Below are 18,889 nucleotides of genomic sequence, written 5' to 3' on the forward strand. Positions count from 1 at the left end.
CTGTCTCCATCACTCTACTTTCCAAATCATAAATCCTTCTTTTAAAAGAATCTGATGTTCTGAAGGAGTTCCAGGTAGGTAGTCTCTGCTATGAAGTACTTCCTTATAGATTCTGCAGCTATCTTTATGTGATATCCACCACAAAAGTCAACATGGATCAGAAAACTAAACAGATAAAAGAACTAAACTGGTGAAGGAAGAAGTTAAAACTTTTTTGGGGGGCCCGGCAGCGTGGCCTAGCAGCTAAAGTCCTCACCTTGAACGCGCCGGGATCTCATATGGGTGCCGGTTCTAATCCCAGCAGCTCCACTTCCCATCCAGCTCCCTGCTTGTGGCCTGGGAAGGCAGTCGAGGACGGCCCAATGCTTTGGGACCCTGCACCCGCATGGGAGACCTGGAAGAGGTTCCAGGCTCCTGGCATCGGATCGGCGCGCATCGGCCCGTTGTGGTCACTTGGGGAGTGAAACATCGGACGGAAGATCTTCCTCTCTGTCTCTCCTCCTCTCTGTATATCTGACTTTGTAATAACAACAAATCCTTAAAAAAAAAAAAAAAACCTTTTTTTTTTTTAAACAGGGTCAAGTTTTGAGTGAGACAAGAAGAACTGGGTTCACTTCAACTGGTGTTAACTAAAAATGAAGGTTAATAAGCCCAATATCTGAGTCACTGACTAAAAATAAGACAAGAGATTGGAGAACTACAGGGTGTGGCTAGAAGGAAGTGGTAGTCCTGAACAAAAGGTGTAAAAGCAGAGAGAACAGAGTGTGGGAGCTGGTTCTCTAATAAGTAAGCAATATGAAGAGAACACAAGAAAGGAGACTGCAGTGCAGGTGAAGGTTAAGTTTAGAGATGTTCAACACAACTATCCTTTATCGCAACATCACCAGTTCCTCCCCCTGCCTGCAGTACTATAGCTGATGGTGCTGGTGAGAGGTGTATTTTCAATAATCCCTCATGTTCCAGAAACCTCCACCTGCAGCAAAATAGAGCTCAGGATCAATTTTACTGCAGCAGACCCTTTGATTCTCACAGACTCTATGCTGCTGTTCTAAAGATGGTGCAGGAATGTCACGAAGCCACACAGCACCCAGAAGCTGCCAACTGAATGCACTGACTCTGCTCAGATCCCCACACTCCAGGTAGAACAGCATTTCGTCGCGATCATGCCCCAGCTGAAGCTTCCCCACTTTCCACAGCGTCTTCCCTAAACCCACAGAAGAGGGTCTATGAGCTAAAAGTGAACATACTTGCCAGGCCAGAAACCCTTGCCAGGACTGAGCTGCATTCATTAAAGTATGTTCTCTTACATTTCAGCTTAAAAAAAAATCATCCTTTCTTAAAACTCATCCATGTTAATGCAGTCCCTACTGGGATCCCAACTAGTTTCTGAGCAAATGTAGACCATCTAATTCTAAAGCGTATCTGGAAAGGGAAAGGCCCTAGAATAGCCAACCCCATTTTATAAAGTAAGATTAAAGTGGGAGGACTCACTTTTCCCAAAATTATGGTCTGAGAAAGTATTGCAGCAGGGAGACTGCACAGTGCTGGTAGAAGGCAGAAGCCAAGAAGCTGATGGAACAGAAGCCAGAACCCAGACTTATATCTGTACAAATGTGCTCAATTCATTTGTGTGTGTGTGTTTTAAATTTTTGAAAGGCAGAGTGACAAAGTGGTGGAAACAGAGAGAGATCTGCCATTCACTAATTTATTCTCCAAATGGCCACAGCAGTTGGGGTGGAGCCAGTCTGAAGCCAAGACCCTGATCCTCCATGAGGGTCTCCCACAAGGGTGGCAGGGACCCAAGCAACTAACCCAAGCTGGATTGGAAGCAGCTGGGACTCCAATTGCCCTTCAACATGGGATGTTAGTATTATATTCAATGGCCTAATCCTCTATGCCAGACACAGGCACCACTGAATTAATTTTTGACAAAGGAAGAGAAACTGCCTTTTCAAAAAAAATGATGCTGGGCAACAGATGTAGATCTTACACTTTAAAACAAAATTAACTGAAACTGGATCATGGGGCTAAATGTAAACATAAAACTATAAAACTTCTAGAAAAGAATACAGTAGAAAATTGAGGACTTAGAACTAAACAGAGTTACTTTTTGGACTTAACATCAAAAGCCTCATACACCAGTGGAAGAATTAATAAATTGGACTGTATCAACATTAAAAATATTTGCTCTATGAAAAACTCTATAAAAAGTGCGAAAAGACAAATTATAGGAGCTGGTATGATGGCAGAGCAGGGTGATGAAGTGGGTAAAACCACTACCTGCAATACCAACATCCCATATGGACACTAGTTTGAGTCCTGGCTGTCCCACTTCCAATCCAGTTCCTGCTAATAGCTTGGCAAAAGCAGTGGAAGATGGCCCAAGTTCTTGGACGCTTTGCCCATGCAGGTGAGCCAGGTGAAGCTCCTGGCTCCTGGCCTTGACCTGGCCACCCCATGGTCATTGCAACCATCTGGAGAGCGAACCTGCAGATGGAAGACCTCTTTCTGACTCTCCTTTTCCTTCCTTCTGTAGCTCAGACTTTCAAGTAAATGAATAAATCTTTTTTAAAGAGAAGAACAAAAGGAGTCAGAGAAGATATTTATCATATCTGACAAAGGCTTTGTATATAGAATGCATCTTTAAAGAATTTGTAAAGCACAACATTAAAACAAAAACCTTGACATTGTCTGATAACTTGCATCACCCAGATTCATGTGTTGGAATCTTAACCCCCAGGGTAATGGAATTAGAAGGGACAGGCTGTAGAAAGTGATTAGGTCATGAGGGTGGAGCTCCCAGCAAGAGGATTAAAATCCCAGGGGTGTTCACTTGGCCCTTCCTCTCAGTGATAACAGCCACCAAAGATGCTGGTGTCTCACCTTGGACTTCTCAGCCCCTGGACCTTACAAGTCTCTCTTCTTGTTAAGCCACTCAGTCTATAGAAATGCATTTACAGCAGCTAAAACAAGAACCATGGGGTAGAATATGTGTTCTATGACCACTTGATTTAGGAACCTAGGGAAGGAGGAGATAAGGCTGGCTGGAGTGTAAAATCCCACATCCATTCCAGAGCTTCTGATCCAACAGTTCTGAACAGGATCAGAGGAATTAGCGCCTAAAATCTGCTCCTCCAAGAGATGTGGGCTTTTCCCTCTTACCAACATTGGAGAACTCCCTTGCTGCTTGGTCTACCAAACAATAAAGAGCAACCTTGGAAAGACAGCCAGGACTGGTTGTGCCCTGAAGACACAAAGGGGGCATAGCAGGGGAGTGAGGGAAGTGTGGTGTCTTTTTGGAACTGTACCTACAGAATGCATAAAGTGTGTTCTCTAAATTAACAACAAAAATCTTTTCAGGTTTTTTTTTTTTTTTTTTTGGTAAATCAGAAGCATTGTGAGCCATCATTTCTTTTAAAAATTTTTTAAAAAATATTTATTTATCTTTATTGGAAAGATAGATTTACAGAGAGGAAGAGAGACAGAAAGAAAGATCTGTCTGCTGGTTCATTTCTCAACAGCCTCAACAGGTCAAGCTGAGTCCATCTGAAGCCAGGAGCCAGAAGCTTTTTCTGGATCTCCCACATGGGTGCAGGGTCCCAAGGTTTTGGGCTATCCTTCACTGTTCTCCCAGGCCACAAGCAGGGACCTGGATAAGAAGTGGAGCAGTCAGGATATGAACTGACACCCATATGGAATCCCAGTGCTTGCAAAGGGATGAGTAGCCAAATGGTCTATGGCACTAGGGCCATGAGTTACCATTTCTAAGTACAATTCCTTTAATTTTATTAGGGTGTGATATAATCAGCTGCTTCATATATACACACAAATTAAGAATACAAAGTTGTTGGGCCTGGCAGCGTGGCCTAGTGGCTAAAGTCCTCGCCTTGAAAGCCCCGGGATCCCATATGGGCACCGGTTCTAATCCCGGCAGCTCCACTTCCCATCCAGCTCCCTGCTTGTGGCCTGGGAAGGCAGTCGAGGACGGCCCAATGCTTTGGGACCCTGCACCCGCATGGGAGACCTGAAAGAGATTCCTGGTTCCTGGCATCGGATCAGCGCGTATCGGCCCGTTGCGGCTCACTTGGAGAGTGAATCATCGGATGGAAGATCTTCCTCTCTGTCTCTCCTCGTCTCTCTGTATATCTGACTTTGTAATAAAAATAAATCTTAAAAAAAAAAAAAAAAGAATACAAAGTTGCAGAGAACTGGCTATGCATAGATAGGTTAAAAACAATACGAACTGTCAGGTCATCATTATGGCACTGGCACCCCGTATCAGAGCACTGGTTTGAGTCCAGCTGCTCCACTTCTAATACAGCTTTCTGCTAATGTGCTTAGAAACCCAGATGATGAGGTCCTAATTTCTGAACTCCTGCCACTCATCTGGGAGCTCTGCCTCAACCTGGACCAGATGTGGCTGTCATGATCATTTGGGGAGTGAACCAACCAATAGAAGGTCTCTGTCACTCTTTTGAATAAATAAATCTTTAAAAATAATAATTCTTCTTAACCAGGGTTACAAGGGTGGTGGCCTAAGGACATTTTCACAAGGTCTGTAAGAACCTGGGAGACATGCAGCTCTCTGGAGGTGGGACATGAACTCTAACATATTGGAGGACCCTCAAGAACGTATGTGTTTGGAGCCCACATGAGATGAACTGTGTAACACCCATCTACAGAACTGCTGGAACTGCTGTTGGGGTGGGCATGCTTCAGGGATCTGTAATGTTGCCCCCTTCCAGCCCTTTCCCACCCACTCACCATCAGCACACACTCAGGTCATAGAGTCGGTAACAGCTCTTCTCCACAAGCCACCAAGTAGTCTCTATGTCTGCCTTGATCATCCTCCTCGCAGAAGTGCCCTGGGGCAGCAGGAAACATGACTAAGGCAGAGCAAGTGGCAGTGGGGTTTGTTTGAGCCACTGGTGAGTAAGGACTTCACCACATTTCTGAGAACAGTGCACAGGATACAACCTCACCAAGAGAACAAAAAGACAGCTCAGGGAAGGTGACACAGAGAACTGTCATCCCCTCAGATAGGGGTGGGATGATCAATTCAGATCCAGGCTAACCTAGAGGGGCTGCTGGCCAAGATGAGGTTATACACAGATCTCAAGCTAAGCCTAGGAATGAGCTGCTCACCTTGCCCAGGCACCTGGGCATCGGAGTGGCCCTCCCTTCCATGGGGACTGCTGACTAGCTTCCCAGCATCGTTCTTCTTCCCCCAATAGCCCACAATAGCCCACGTCCCTGAGCTTTTCATCCTTTGCTCATTAATGTCCATTGTATGCCCTGTTGATCAAAATCAATAGGGGGCTATTTAGTGGTGAAAACAGAGACTCCAATTCACTTCCTTTGGCCTCATTATTTGTTTCTCTTTTGGGCTGAAGCCAAGCAACAAGCATTAACATTCCCCCTGCAGGGCAGACACACACAAACACAAGGACTCATTCTGTCTTGCCCTGCACTATCCTGAACATACACACACACACACACACACACACACACACAGGCGTTGCACATGCATGCTCACACATGTGCATAACACATATGTGTATCATATGCATACACATCACACATTCATGTGCATGCACTCATACACTGCAATGCATAGACACCCCCACACATACACACCACACAAGCACATATTTACACATATGCACCCACATATACAGGCACGTGCACACACACCTCCCAGCTCCAGCTGCCACAGCTGTGTAAGGCTCTGTGGCCAACTGTCTTGAGACAGCTAGTCTAGCTCCTTTTTCCATCTTGAACCTGGAGCAGGGCAGAAACCCTAATAATGCCAGAGTGACTGAATAAATGCCCACCACGAAAAGGACAAGGGTGTTAGGAATTTCTGGAATCTCCGTGTCCCTGAACTTGCTCTGGTTAAGGTACCTGCTGGTGTTTTGTAGGCAGAGATGCTTTCCTTTGCTACGTTGCTGCCTCTTGGGCTCTGTTCTCAGCTCCAGCTCAGGGACCAGGAGCTATTCAGTACCCGAGCCCCAGTTAAGCAGGCGTTTCCCAGGGCCGGCCTGACTCGGGTCCAGTTGCCATCCTAGGGGAGTGTGCCGGAGCCTGGGCTCCAGGCGAAGCAGGAAGGCCCTCTAGTGGCCACGGGAGAGGTGACACAGGCTGTGAGAGAGCTGAAGAACTACCGGAACAGGCCTGCCAGCCCTTCAAGAGAACTTGGAAAGCCCTCTGGCCGTCCCTTCACAGCAGCTCTCCTCGTGCCGTCCCCAGACACCGTTCTGGCCTTACCACTCCATTCTCAATTGTGATGCCACGATCGGCTTCCTGGATTTCCCGCCGCCAACTCCTCTAATCCCTCGTGAGCTTCACTGCCAAATCTTTTTTCCGGCACTCACTGGTTTACTGTGTTCGCTGTGAGACCTCCTGGGCTGCCTGGTTGCCAGTAGTACCGGCTCTCCGGAGGGAGAGCGCTCTCCCCCACCCCCGCTTGCTCCCCGCTCCGCAGAGACCAGAGTATTTCCAACCCTAGCCGCTGACACAGGAACTTCTGTGGCAAAGTCGAGCTCCCCTAGGTGTCCTTCCTTTCAAATGTTAAGACGGGAGAAAGATGGAGAGCTCCAAGCCTTCTGGGATAAGGTGCAAATGTCTTGGCCTTCTACAATTCAGCCTCGAATTTTGCCTTACTGCAAAAGAATAAGGCAGAAGTCAAGGGTTAAACTCGATCCGTCTCATTTAGAATCCCAGGTCTACTACCTATTATTAGGTATGCAGCAGAAAGATTCTAAGTTCTTAGTTTCTTTGCAAGGTAGTCATGACAATTTGGAGAGGTAGCCTGTGTGTCATACTGTTCCAAGGCTTGTCACATAACTGTGTCTTCAATAAATGAACACCAACATTCTTACTGCACCGTTAACAGGAGGCTGGTCTGAGCACAAATGTGACACATGCCTGGCACGGTTCTCTGCGTTTTGGGTTAACAGTTTACCTGCAATGACCTCACCCTATATGTCTTGCTCAAACCTCCTCTTCTCCTAAGGCTATAGTGGGCATATCTGGCTCACAGGTAATTCACTGTGTTAAATGAGATTCTGTTGGAACCTGTGGATCTCCATTGGTCCCATCGGCACTGGGCCCAAAACACCAACACAGAGTTGAATCACAGTAACTGTATCTGGATAGTTAACCATAACCTGTTGACTGTTTATGCTATGAACAATTAATTTGATAAACTATGATATCCTGACTGAATGATAGCCTACTGATTGTAGCCAGTTAAGTTGTTTGCTGCGTCTCATTTCTATTATCCTAGAAATGCTGAGTGGTCATATTTTTAGTTGCACTTCTCAGAACCTGCTGTTCTATCATTTTGAACAAATTGATTCTACCAAATACAACTGATCCAAGAAATTTTCCCTTTAATACTCCCCTACTGGGCCACTGCTCCTGCTGGTGAACATGAGAGCTGGATCTGGGGACAGATCAGGCTGGACAGGGCTGCAACACATATTGGCTTACATGTGAACTGGGTTAGGGAGAGAGCCAGGCTGAGCTAACCGATTGTATCTACTGGTCCATACATGAGCTAACGTAAAAAAGCAAGCAGGTTAGGCTTTGCTGCAGCAGCAGCTAGCAAGTGCTGGGACTGGGGTGGCAAGTCCTGTAAAGTTAGACTGAATAACCACCTGGAAAGTGCAAGATACAGGGAAGGGAATGGTCCAGTGTGGGGGCCGTGGACACCTCTCTGATGGGCCCCTATTGGTGAGCATGAGAACCATGGCTGAGAGTGGGCCTACACAGGTGGTGGCAGCATCTGGCATGAGTGTGGGCTGGAGGGTGCAGTTGGTTGGGTTGAGTTAGGCTTCAATGCCCAATGATGTATACGAGATCTGAATGAGATGTGAGGCAGACCAGACCAGCTCACTGCATATGCTGTAAGGCACAGAAACCAAAGCTGGGGGCCGGTCCAGTGGAAGTTATTGGGGGTCGTTCTGACTAGGCTGCAGCTCCCCCTGGTGTATGTGAGGGCCAAGCTTGTGGTGGGCTATGTTGTGCTGTGCTGTGCTGCAGGACTCACTGGTTTGCAGAGGAAGGAGGGCAAAACAAATTGATCAACTGCCCCAGTGAAACTTGATAGCAAATTTCTGGGTGAATAGAGACTTGGAAGGTGGATTGTGTCAGCTAATGGACCTTGGAAGGATTTCTTCATCCTTGGAGTGGTGATATCAACAGCATCTCAGAACTATTGAAACCACACAAGCAGAACCCCTAGAAAATACTCCACAATGGGATGACGTCAGGTAGATGTTCCCCATCCCTGGTACTGAGGCACTTGGGAGGCTGGGCTTGGTTTCTCAGCTTGTATACCTACCTCCCTTCCCCAGATACAGGAAGAAGAGAAATAAAATGTGTAAACAATGGTCTCACACACTTTGCTCTGATCCTCAACCCTCCCCACCCTGATTAACTATGTAATCATTTTTTTAAATTGCGCTTTAACAATGATGAAAGGTAATTTAACAATTTATGAGAGTGTACCATGTGACTATACACGTGATATAATAAATATGAATATATGTAAATATAGGATATTTCTACTGTGTGTGCAGTCTTTATGAAAACTAAATCTTGGGTGGCAACATGGCTCAACACATTGCTCCTCCACCTTTAAGCACTGGGAACCCCTGTGAATGCCAGTTCATTTCTTGGCTGTTCCACTTCCAATCCAGCTCCCTGCTAATGTCCTGGGAAAGTATCAGAGGATGACATAAGTCCTTGGGACCTGGCAGCCACATGGGAGACTTGGAAGAAGCTCCTGACTCCTGGCTTCAGATCAGTTCAGCTCTGGTCATTGTGGTCATTTGGGGAGTAAAACAGTGGATGGAAGATCCTTCTCTCTGTAAATGTGCCTTTCCAATAAAAATAAATCTTTAAAAAATAGAAGGAGAAAGGGAGAGAGAAAAAGAAAATGAAAGTGACCTCCAGGACCCGGAACATGCAGCACTAATATTGCAAAAAGATTCATTCACTCACTGATGACAATAAGACAGTGTTTACTAAGTAAATAATATAATGTAGTCTTTGTATTATATATCCTGTGGAAAAATAGAAAAATAAAATAGTTTTAGTTTCATTGAGTTCATTACCTAGCTATTCATAGAAGTAAAATGTCAAAAAATTAAATAACTAGTCTGTTAATGCATGAATACATATTACAAGACTTAAAGTTTTCTTCTGTGGCTCCTACGAGGGTACAGGTTCCCCATTTCACTCAGAAGGCACCAGAAGGGCCTTTTTATAATGCAAGTCTAATGAAGCATTCAACTGCTCAAAATTGCTGAGGTTCCCCATTTCACTCAGAGGGAAAGCCAAACTCTTCCATTTCCTGTAAGATCCCGCACTACTGGCTCTCCCTCCTTCCTTTTCATTATCTTCTGTTGCTTTCTCTAAGTGGTACCACTTCTTTCACAACGGCCTCTTATTTTCCCTTGAACAAATGAGTCATTTATTTACAGTTTTTGTATTGCCTTCTCTTGCCTAGGATGTTTTCATAAAAAAAAAAAAAAGTTTGCTTTCTGGTCCCAGTGCAATGGCACACACAATTGGCTAATCCTCCCAACCTCCAAGCATCAGAATCTCATATGGGCATCGGTTCATGTCCTGGGTGCTCCGCTTCTTATCCAGCTCCCTGTTTATGACCTGGGAGAGCAGTGGAGAATGGCCTAAGTCCTTGGGACCCTGCACCCATATGCAAGACCCAGAAGAAGCTTCTGACTCCTGGCTTCAGATTGGCTCAGCTACAGCCATTGTGGCTGTTTGGGGAGTAAACCAGCAGATGAAACATCTTTCTCCTCCTCCCTGTAAATTTGTCTTTTCAATAAAATGAATGAATCTTAAGAAAAAAAAAAAACAGTTTCACCAGCATAATTCAAACTTCAGGCTGTTCTGCTTTCCTAACCACTTTCTGATTCTCTTTATCTAACCTAACTTACTCTTTTCCGTAAGCACTGGCTATGTTCTGAAATAATGTATACAACAAGCCCATAACAGGGAGCTCTCATAAATTGTTGGCAAGCGTCTAACTCTGTACAGTTACTTTGGAGATCTTGTATCCTATGCCTCTGCTTCCTGTAATCCGACAGAAAGAATAAGAAGAGATATATACATATAAGAAGAGAGACATGGAAAGAGGGAGCTTGCTCCTACTCGTTGGTTTAGTCTCCAAATGCCTAAAACTACCAGTACTTGGCCAGATCTGGAGCAGGGGCTGGGACCACAATCCAGGTCTGGCTGCAGGAAGCCAGTCACTTCAACCATCACCCTGCTACCCAGGTCTGCATTGGTAGGAAGCTGGAGGCACAAGCTGGAACCAAAAATCAAACTCAGGCATTCTAATGTATGATGCACATTAAATTACCACTTAAGCAAAATGATCCTTCCAGAAAGGAATATTCATAGCCATAAAATGACAAAATAATTTAACTAGAGTTTTATACATAATATCCCTAAGCTGGAAACAACCCAAATATCAATTTACAATAAAATGGAGAAATACATTGTGACATTTTATTTTTTAATAGATTTATTTGTATTTTTCATTTAAAAAAACAGAGAGAGAAGGAAATAGAAGGAAGAAGTGGAGAGGTCTGTCTTCCATCTGCGGTTCATTTCCCAAATGGTCACAATGGCCAGAGCTGAGCCCATTTAAAGCTGAGAACCAGGAGTTTCTTTTGGTTCTCCCATGTGGATGCAGAGATATAAGCTTTTGGTCCGTCTTCTGCTGCTTTCCCAGGTACAATAGCAGGGAGCTGGATCAAAAGTGAACAGAAAGGATACAAACTGGTACCCATATGGGATGCCAGTACTGGAGGTGGAGGGTTAGCCTGATAACACCAGCATGCCAGCCCCATGCATTGCAATATTTTCAACCAATAGAATACATAGCAATAAAAAGTAAGTATTAATGATATTCCTTAACAACATACATGAATCACTGACTGAATATTAAAGAAGAAAAGTCATAAATGAGTATATTTCATGTTATTTTATTTGAAATTTAGGAAAGACAATACTTAATAGTATAAGTCAGAATGGAGTTACTAATTTCCTAATGGGGAAATAACTGGATCTCTGCAAATAGTGACATTTTGCAGGGGTGATGAAAGAATTGCAGATAATATATATCTTACATCTAATAATAGTTCCTGGTGCAGGATACTTGCTAAACATGTAATGGAGTAAAAGTAAAATTTTATATAGTCCAAAGTCCCACTTACACATACCATTAGTTGTTTCTCAGTTGTCTTTTCTACCTTATAAATAAAGCCTATATTTTTGTTCTGGGCAGCCATGAATTCTGTTCTGAATGATGAAGTGTGACCAAGCCAGTCATGAAACTCCTAACCCATTTTCCAGATATGCAGTTTCCCAATTTCCCCTTGCAGTTAGGCAGGCCCAGGTGCCCAGTTGGAGCCAACAATGCTTAAAGAATTCTATTAGAAAATGGTTTAGAAAATATTTCAGCTACTTACCAAATAGTGAGGCTGTTGCCACCCAGTTTTCATCTGTGGATTGTCTGAAGTGTGGCAGCCATCTTAAATGTGAGAAACACTTACCCTCAGAATTCTTGTTCTAGGCATTCAATGTCTATTATTTCTTTATGCCACTATTGCTAGTTGGACATCTATTGCTGTGCTCACCCTTGTGACTACTGCCTTATGCAAGTCTACAAACCAGAACTGTAAACTGGCAAATAAAGCAACTTGTAGATGTCTCATCCTTGTTAGTTTAAACTGTCTTCCTTCTCTTCTCTTTTTTTGTAATAGTAAATTTATTTTAGTTTTGATGATTACATAGTTAAGGAGGATGCATGCCCATATGGACCAGTGATTAGTGTGGGGAGGGTCAAGGAATGGAAAGAAGTGACTGAAACAAATGTTTCCAATCTCCTTTTCTTCCTTCCTGTATTTGGGGAAAGACAGGGGCGGGGGGTGGGGGGAAGGGGAGAGGGCTGCTCCTAGCAGCCCAAACACATCAGTAACCAGGGATGGAGGATGGCCACCTGATATCATCCCAGCATCCCTGATGTGGAGCATGTTCCGAGGGTACTGCTTAAGTGGTTTCAGTAGTTCTGAGATGCTGTTGATTTCGTTGTTCCAAGGTTGAGGAAATCCTTTCAAAGTCAACTGACTGACAAAGGCCACCTTAGAGTCTTCACTAGCCCAGATACTCACAGTCAAAGCTTGGCCAGGAGAGCTGTTCAATTTGTTCTGCCCTCCGTGGTACTAGATGTCCTCTGTGGGCCTTGAAGATCTGGTTGTCATGTCCCCCATGTGCATCTGGAAATATTGTCTGCTGCGCAGGCTTCAACAACCGAGGAGACCCAGTTCTGACATGTGCACTCCAATTGCTGAACTCTGGCAATGACACATAGTAACTTACAACTGCCCACAGGCACACCAGTGTGCCAACCTTCTAAATGTAGATTTGCACAGGTGACTCACCCAAATAGCTCTCTTTCCTGGTTGCAGAGTAGATGTGCATGGAGTTAAGATTCCGTCAGCCTCATTTACACAAATCTTCCTCAAGGCTCTGTTTTGAAATAAAGGGATGTGTTCACCTGTTCACATGCTATTGTAAAGCTTAAAAACCCAGTAACCACAATCAATGACGATCTCTGTCTCCTGTCCTGCTGATCTACTGGTACATTTGTCCTTCTCTAAGGTGCTGTTAAACGGGCAGGGCCTGACTAGAATTTAACAAGAGGCAAATTGAGAGGAAACATAGCATTTGGGTTAAGAAAATTATATTTATGTGGTTTAACTTCACATCTAAGTTATTGTTAGCATGGCATAGGAATTTTGCCACAATATTCTCAATAGTCCTTTGCCAGTCAGAACCCAAGACACCAATGCAATGCCAGATGCCATTGTGGTATGTGTGAGCATTATCCCATCAGAAGTCTGTGAGAAATGAAGGACAAACAAGCTTTCTACAGTGAATATCCAGAAGTCAGTGTGGAAAATTCTTCTTATCTGCAGACATGCAAAAACTATAGTAACAGGGAATCAATTCTCAAAGTCACCTTGTAAATGGAAAGTCTGCTCCTATCAGGAATATATTAACTAAGCAATATATACAAGTAAAAGGTATAATGTATTTTTTTTCTTTTCTGGAGTAAGTCACACAGAACAGAGTTTATCAAAATTCATTTGGTTATAAGGCACAAACGAGTGCTAGTTCCACACTATGTTCGTCTCATACATTTAGAATTTTGTGTATTTATTTGAGAGGCAGATGGAAAGAACCCATTCATTCTCCAAACGACTACAGTGGCAGGGGTCAAAGCCAGGAGCTGTGATTTTGTAGTTTGTTCTGTTTTAAGATTTATTTGAAAGTGGTTCACTCGCCACATGGCCACACATGGAAAGCTAGGCCGTCCAAAGCCAACAGCCAGTAGCTACTTCCTGGTCTCCTACATGGGTTCTGGGGTCCAAACACTTGGATCATCCTCTATTGCTTTTCCAGGCCATTAGCACAGAATTGGATTGGAAATTGAGTAGTCAGGACATAAAGTGTTGACCATATAGGATGCCAACATTGTGGGCAGTAGCTTTACCCACTATGTGCTGACACCAGCCCTAATTTTGTAGTTCTAGCGGCCTTTTGGTACAATGTTTAAGGTTTCAAGTTCATGTGGAAGCATGGACATTTTGACTTCCTCTTTTTCAATTTCAGTGTCCCCCCCTTCCATAATTGCTCTTGGTAATATTTTCCAATGAGGCTGGTGAACATGGACATCCTTGGTCTTGTTTCAGATCTGAGAGGAAATGCTTTCATACCCAACAAATTTATAATTTTGATCCTTTCTCCTTGTGAACCCCAAAATTATGTGAATCACCCAACTGATCAGGCAACAGTCCCCATTAATAAAGAAGACAGAAGTAATTTCCCAATTTGTCTGGTTTTAAACAGAAAACCAAACAGATTTGTTTCAAAATTTCAGGTCATTTATCCAGGGATTTCTCTTTTGCCTGAAGAATGCGGAAGATTTGGGAAACATGGGATGCAACAGCAACACTCCTGATGAAGATTCATTTGAAGAAACTTCTGCTATGTGCTTCAAGTTGTATCCCCCAACTATACACAAAGGAGGATGGATGCCTGAACCCTGCCAACCCCAAGCTCTGGAGTCCTTCCACACAACCACTCTGACAGCCTGGTTTTCTCCTAAATTCTGCTCCAGAAAATGCATAGGGTAGGAAGGCAGCTGGCAAGATGGGCTGAGGGTTATGGGATCATGGCAAATAGTTGCCATCCCTGGGATACTCCTACATCTTCTGCCTACTGACAGTGACCTTTCTGGGACTCACCATTGCAAGATCTACCTTAGAAGCTCTCCTACAAGTTACAACAGACTCCAACTGTGTGTGAGGCTGGACCTCTCCCACCGCTCAACACACACACAAACGTGAGAACTGCCTGCAGAAGAAAAAGCATCGACGCAGCTCCAGATAACTCCAGCATGGAGCCCCCGAATGTGCTTCAAGAGAGCATCAGCTTGGAGCAGAAGCCTAACTTGGTGCAAAGCTGAATGTGAGCAGGCAGGGTGAAAGTATAAAAAGCCCTGCTCCTGTTTTTCTTTCCTTTTTTAATGTTGCACCCTCAGGATAAGGCTACTGAAGAAAGAGGAGCAGAGAAAGAGGGGGAAGGATGGAGCCATCCTGTTTCATTGTAGGCAGGCAGCCAGCCTTCACTGGTGGCCCAAAGAAGGCAGTAGGTGTGGTTGGTATATATAAACAGGTTTTTAGGGTCCGGCAGCGTGGCCTAGTGGCTAAAGTGCTCACCTTGAACACGCCGAGATCCCATGTGGGCGCTGGCTCTAATCCCAGCAGCTCCACTTCCCATCCAGCTCCCTGCTTGTGGCCTGGGAAACAGTCCAGGACGGCCCAATTCCTTGGGGTCCTGCACCCACGTGGGAGACCTAGAGGAAGCTCCTGGTTCCAGGCTTCGGATCGGCGCAGCACCGGCCGTTGCGGTCACTTGGGGAGTGAATCATCGGATGGAAGATCTTCCTCTCTTTTTCTCCTCCTCTTGGTATATCTGACTTTGTAACAAAAATAAATGAATCTTTAAAAAAATAAATAGGCTTTTAGTTCTTTCCAAGGCCAGCTGTCCTGTTAACGTGTGTACTGGCTGGGTTTGTAATTGACAAGGACCTAGAGACCTTACCTTAGGGTGAACTGTATTCATCCAGGGCTGGGAAAGACAGCCATTCAAAAACAGCTTGGTAAGGAACCAATGATAGCAAAAATCAGATTTTACGTTTATCACATTCTACAAATCAAATTTTTTCAATGCTTCTGTAACCTAAATCTAAGGATAAGCAAGTGGAAAGCTATAATCAAGAACTATAATTGTAGTATGGGTCTGATATTTTCAGATCCTTTTTCATAGAGCTTTAGTGAAAATCATTTTCCTAAATGGACAGATTCACATCAGTGTTATGCTCTTAATCTGAATTACTCATTCAATAAATGGTCATTGAGATCATGTCATTCCTGTATTCAAGAATCTCTGTGAAGGTGGGCTTTGCCATGATGGTTAAGACCTCTCTTGGGACATCTATATTCCATTTCAGAGTATCTGGGTTTGAGTCTAAATCCTGTTTCCAATTCCAGCTTCCTGTTAATGCACACCCTGGGAGGTGTGATGATGATTCATACAGTTGGCCCCTATCATCCATCCAGATTGAGTTTCCGATTTCAACCTGGCCGAGCTTCAGGTGCTGTGGGTATTTGGCAAATGACTTAGCAGATGGGAGATTCTTTCTTTCTCTTTGTCTTTCTCCCCACTTCTCTACCTTTGAAAGAAATCTCCTCCACCCAAAAAGTGACTCCTAGTTACATTTTCAAGTAGAGGGGAGTAGCAGAGTGGAACCTCCCCTGCCTTCCCTCTCTCCACTCACCTGCGTTTGATGCTTGCCTTTGGGGAAGGAGAAACCTCTCCTCCCCTTGCAGAAGCCGATTGCCATCACTGCCCTAAAAGCCATTGTGACTTATACAAGAGGTGTCCTTTAACTTGTTCTCAGCCAAACTGCTTTCCTTGGTTCACCTAAATCACTGGATAAAAGGGAAAGAATTATATTTTATTAGGATTCCACTTGCATTCTCTTTCTGTACTTAAGCTTGCAATATGATACTGTCTGTTGGCAGCTGCCCAGCAGGGTTTTATCCCACATCTCTAATGCAATATCCTGGGGGAAAGAAACCCTATGGCTTTCAAGAGTGCTCCTATGGAAATGACAGATCATTTGTCTCCATAGGCTTACTGCTCTCTGATCCTTGCTTTGTCCTGGTGGCAAGCCGAAGTAGGGGACTTTTGTGGTCAAAGCAGTCTGGTTGGGGAAGGAGGCCAAGAACAGCAGTTACAAATATCTGACCCATACCCACCTTGAAGGAGGTCTTTGCAGTTTACACACTGACATGGACTACTCTGAGATCTGCTCTCTCCCCTGTGGTCTCCATTTGGGATAGTATGACAATGAATTTTGAATTAAGTAGGATTATCCTGTTATAGTTTGTTGTGTGTTACTTTGGAAATGCTAAAAATAACTAATATGGAGAACATTCAAATTACAGGCTTTGGAAGATAGAATTAGTACTTCTATTCTATTTCTATTACTTCTTTATTCTTTGTGTTTATAGTCAAGGCACCCATCACTTACTAAGACTCTGTGCTAAATGTTAGGGATAAAAAGATCCACAATGTAGGAAAAGAAGTCATGTGAGTAGGACTTGGTTTTTACCATAATCTTAAGGAGTTCCCTCATCTCCAAATCCACCCAGGAAATATTATGAAGACAATAAGTGAAAAGTGAAATACCTTACAAAAAGAATGAAAATACTATCATGGTCGATCTGAGACCTACAGTCACCAAACCTGCTTATTTTGAAAATGTAACTTCAAGACACGTGTGTGAATCAGCTTTTCTATGACTGCAACAAAACACCCAAGACAAGCTACTTATGAAGGAAACAAGGTTAGGCTCACCATTTTGGAGGTTCAGGTTCAAGGTTGGAGAGTCCCGTTGATATGTCTCTGATGAAGCCAGTGGGTGTCAGAGGCAGACAGAGTCTGTGTGAAGAAAGGATCACATGGTGACCCAGGGTGCAGAGAGATTGGGCCTGCCTTAGGCTTTAATTAGTTAATTAACATATTTTAAAAGATTTATCTATTTTTATTGAAAAGGCATATTTACAAAGAGAAGTAGAGACAAAGAGAAAGATCTTCTATCCCCTGGTTAACTCCCCAAATGGCCACAATGGCTGATCCTAAGCCAATCTGAAGCTTCTTCTGGGTCTCGCATGCAGATGCAGGGTCCCAGGTCCCAAGGTTTGGGTTATATCCTCCACTGCTTTCCCAGGCCATAAACCTCTGGGTAGGAAGTAAAGGAGCCAGGATGTGAACCAGTGCTCATATGGGATGCTGCACTTGGAGGAAGAGGATTAGCCAATTGAGCCAATGTGCTGGCCACTGTCTCAGGCTTATATAACCAACAGTAAAATCAGCTGCCCAGGTCATCACCCCAGTGATTAAGGACTTCTCGCCAGACCCACCTCCTAAGCACTGTAATTTGCTCCAATCTCCATCAAGTCATAACTTAAGGGATGAAACATCTATTTGAGTTCAGGAACTAAATGCTATTCAAACCATAGCAAGAAGATTGAGCCCCTTGTGCCCATCAGTGTTTAAAGCTGCCACAGAAGTTCATGGTCTGTTAAAGTAGAAGACTGATGTGTGCGTAATTAGATGAATTACAAGAGGATAAATACCGTGATAGGGTATTGTGTTTTCCTAATGAACACTTTCCAGAGTGGGCCAAGAGTATTCGCTTTCTTCTAGTAAATAGCAATCTGGACCCATTAGAAAATCCTTTGCTTAATAACCAGTCAGCACCACAGCCTTGACATTTCCAAGGGGAACCCTCTCATGAAGAATATTTTCCCTGCCTCCCTGGATCTGTTGTCATATTTTACTAGGTGTCTTCCTTCAGAACGTTCTTTGCAGGGCCCTCAAAATACGTTATATTTGAAAATGTCTCTGTACATTAACTTTTTTTTTTTTTTAAGATTTTATTATTATTGGAAAGCCGGATATACAGAGAGGAGGAGAGACAGAGAGGAAGATCTTCCATCCGATGATTCACTCCCCAAGTGAACCGCAACGGCCGGTGCGCGCCGATCCGAAGCCAGGAACCAGGAAACTCTTCCAGGTCTCCCACGCGGGTGCAGGGTCCCAAGGCTTTGGGCCGTCCTCAACTGCTTTCCCAGGCCACAAGCAGGGAGCTGGATGGGAAGTGGAGCTGCTGGGATTAGAACCGGCGGCCATATGAGATCCCGGGGCGTGTTCAAGGCCAGGACTTTAGCCGCTAGGCCACGCCGCCGGGCCCACATTAACTTTTATCATTGAAAACACTGCTGGAATTTCTTCTGCTAAGACAAGAGATCTGGCCCATACTTCCATGTTTTTCAGGGACCATTGGGTTTTCCCATCAGGTAGTGCTACTGGAGCTTTCTCTGAATCCAGCACAGGGTTATGCACTGACAGGCTCTTGAGAAATGAAATACAAGTCGCCGCCTCTATGTACCTTAGAGAACTCAACAGAAGTCTCTATTGAGTACTTTACAAGGTATGTTTCCCTGGCTTTAAAGTTTCCCTTTCCCTCTTGAACCAGAGAGACTAGTCTAAGCTGTTGTTTTTAGGAGTAGTGTCCCCAACCCTATTGGGTAGGCGTTGTGGTCTGCCACAATTGGCTAATCCTCTGTCTGCAATGCCAGCATTCCTTATAGGTGCCAGTTCAAGTTCCTGCTGCTTCACTTCCAGTCCTCCCTCTCTCTGTCTCTCCACCTTT

At 44.2% G+C, this 18,889-nt stretch overlaps 2 long non-coding RNA genes across 2 annotated transcripts in view; both read right to left on the reverse strand.

Annotated features, from left to right (window-relative positions):
- The window catches only part of LOC131478611 (uncharacterized), a 52,528-nt gene extending 47,657 nt beyond the window's left edge, over nucleotides 1–4,871 (reverse strand). Inside the window, exon 1 of the long non-coding RNA XR_009244578.1 lies at nucleotides 4,765–4,871. This is a non-coding gene — a long non-coding RNA (uncharacterized LOC131478611). The remainder of the gene's footprint in view (nucleotides 1–4,764) is intronic.
- Nucleotides 4,872–4,890: 19 nt separating this feature from the next.
- Nucleotides 4,891–12,604, reverse strand: LOC131478612 (uncharacterized). The gene is made up of 3 exons (XR_009244579.1): nucleotides 12,480–12,604; nucleotides 11,253–11,337; nucleotides 4,891–4,977 (listed from the first exon to the last, which is right to left on the reverse strand). It is a non-coding gene; the product is annotated as an uncharacterized LOC131478612 (long non-coding RNA).
- Nucleotides 12,605–18,889: the final 6,285 nt, after the last annotated feature.

Source organism: Ochotona princeps, chromosome 2, assembly GCF_030435755.1.
Source record: "Ochotona princeps isolate mOchPri1 chromosome 2, mOchPri1.hap1, whole genome shotgun sequence".
In the NCBI taxonomy this organism is placed as follows: Eukaryota; Metazoa; Chordata; class Mammalia; order Lagomorpha; family Ochotonidae; genus Ochotona; species Ochotona princeps.